This window comes from Euleptes europaea, chromosome 3 (assembly GCF_029931775.1).
Source record: "Euleptes europaea isolate rEulEur1 chromosome 3, rEulEur1.hap1, whole genome shotgun sequence".
Lineage (NCBI taxonomy): Eukaryota > Metazoa > Chordata > Lepidosauria > Squamata > Sphaerodactylidae > Euleptes > Euleptes europaea.
Window position 1 is genome coordinate 33,996,829 of NC_079314.1, and position 2,305 is coordinate 33,999,133.

A 2,305-nucleotide genomic window follows, 5' to 3' on the forward strand; every position below is an offset into this window, starting at 1 on the left:
ACAAGAAAGGGGTGGGGAGGTGCAAATCAGAAGGAAGTGAAATGAAAACTGAAATTCCCTTGAGGTCTGTCTGTTCAATTCTAGTACATTTTATTTTGTATTTGGATCTTTTTGCACATACAAGGATGAAGCATGGAAAGAGTTCCAGGTGAACAGCAGAGTCTCAGCCCTCTTTTGAGTAGGACGGCCAGGGTGCTGCACAAAGAGCTGCAAATGCCTCAGGCTTGTTGGGAAGGAGACTTTCATGACATAGAGTGAAATACTGTGTGTGCATGTGTGGGTTGCAGGCCGTTTCTGCTGTCCAAAGAACAAAAGTTTTTCAAAAAATCCCACTGGGTTTGTGCGAATCCTAAACCAGCTCTTTGGGACTGCAGTCCATTTGTTTCCCAGAAAAAGCTAACACATGACCTAGCTAGCTCTTAGGTAAAGGTAGTCCCCTGTGCAAGCACTGGGTCATTCCTGACCCATGGGGTGACATTACATCATGACGTTTACTAGGCAGACAATGTTTATGTGGAGGTCTGCCATTGCCTTCTCCAGTCATCTGCACTTTACCCCCAGCAAGCTGGGTACCCATTTTACTGATCTCGGAAGGATGGAAGGCTGAGTCAACCTTGAGCCGGCTACTTGAAACTGACTTCCGTCGAGATCGAATTCAGCTCATGAGCAGAGCTTGGACTGCAGTACTGCAGTTTACCACTCTGCACCACTTAGCTAGCTCGTAACCAGCCAATATATTATTTAATCAGCAGATTAAGTAATCATACAGACCCTGCAACAAAGTAATCATACAAAGATCCTGTAACAAAAATCTCTTTTCTGACACTCTTAAAGGAAAAGGCGCCCTGACCTTGATAGCCCAGGCTAGTTCAATCTTGTCAGACCTCAGTAGCTAAGCAGAGTCAGCCCTGGTTAGCGCTTGGATGGGAGACCATCAAGTATGTCCATGGTTGCTCCGCAGGGGCAGGCAATGGCAAACTACCTCTGATCGCCTTTTGTTTTGAAAGCCCTAAGGGGTTGCCATAAATAGACCATGGTAAAAAGGTAAAGGTAGTCCCCTGTGCAAGCACCGGGTCATTACTGACCCATGGGGTGATGTGACATCCTGACATTTACTAGGCAGACTATGTTCACGGGGTGGTTTGCCATTGCCTTCCCCAGTCATCTACACTTTACCCCCAGCAAGCTGGGGACTCATTTTACCGATCTCGGAAGGATGGAAGGCTGAGTCAACCTCAAGCCGGCTACCTGAAACCAACTTCCGTTGGGATCGAACTCAGGTCGTAAGCAAAGCTTTTGACTGTAGTGCTGCAGCTTACTACTGTGCACCACCGGCTGTTGAGAAAGTCAGCCATGACTTGACTGCAAAAAACGAAAAAGAAAATAAGGAAGAAGCCGTTTCTCAGACAAATCTCACTGTGTTGCTAGAAGGAAAGGGTGTCTTTTGTTTCATCTGGGGAATATGGAAATGTTCATTACTGCGGCAACAAACCAAAACCATTTCAAAAATAAATTTGTTTGACCTATTAAGATGTGTGGAAGATCCTGGTTTGTAAACATTTACTGACTGGGCCCGGCTGCACAGCTCCAGTTGCGGTCGTGACATTTTCACCATGACAGTGGCCCAATCTGAGAAGAAGAGTTGGTTTTTATATGCCGACTTTCTCTACCACTTAAGGGAGACTCATACCAGCTCACAGTCACTTTCCCCTCCCCTTTCCCCACAACAGACACCCTGTGAGGAAGGTGGCGCTGAGAGAGCTCTTAATAGAACTTAGGGGAGGGGCTGTGGCTCAGTGGTAGAGCATCTGCTTGTCATGCAGAAGGTCCCAGGTTCAATCCCCGGCATCTCCAGTTAACGGGTCTAGGCAGGTAGGTGATGTGAAAGACCTCTGCCTGAGACCCTGGAGAGCTGCTGCTGGTCTGAGTAGACAATACTGACTTTGATGGACCAAGTGTCTGATTCGGTATAAGGCAGCTTCATGTGTTCATGTGTTCAACTTGCCCAAGGTCACCCAGCTGGCTTCATGTGGAGGAGTGGGGAAACAAATCTAAAGATTAGCCTCCTCAAAACCCGGTTCTCCAGATCAGACTCCACTGCAAGCTGTGGAAAGGCCTCTCGCTGGACCTGAGTGTACCTGCCTAGCCAGCGTGTCTGAGGAGCATTCAAGAGTCCCAAGAGGGTAAAGGTGTCCTTTATGCCAGCTGCACCAACTACTCTGGAAGAGTGCCTCTGTTGGCAGCAGAGGATAGGACACACAGTAATGGGTTTAGATTATGGGTGGAAAGGTACCGGCTGGATATT

At 47.7% G+C, this 2,305-nt stretch overlaps 1 non-coding gene across 1 annotated transcript; it reads left to right on the forward strand.

The window, feature by feature from the left end:
• Positions 1-1,782: 1,782 nt before the first annotated feature.
• Positions 1,783-1,854, forward strand: TRNAD-GUC (transfer RNA aspartic acid (anticodon GUC)). The gene has a single exon. It is a non-coding gene; the product is annotated as a tRNA-Asp (tRNA).
• Positions 1,855-2,305: the final 451 nt, after the last annotated feature.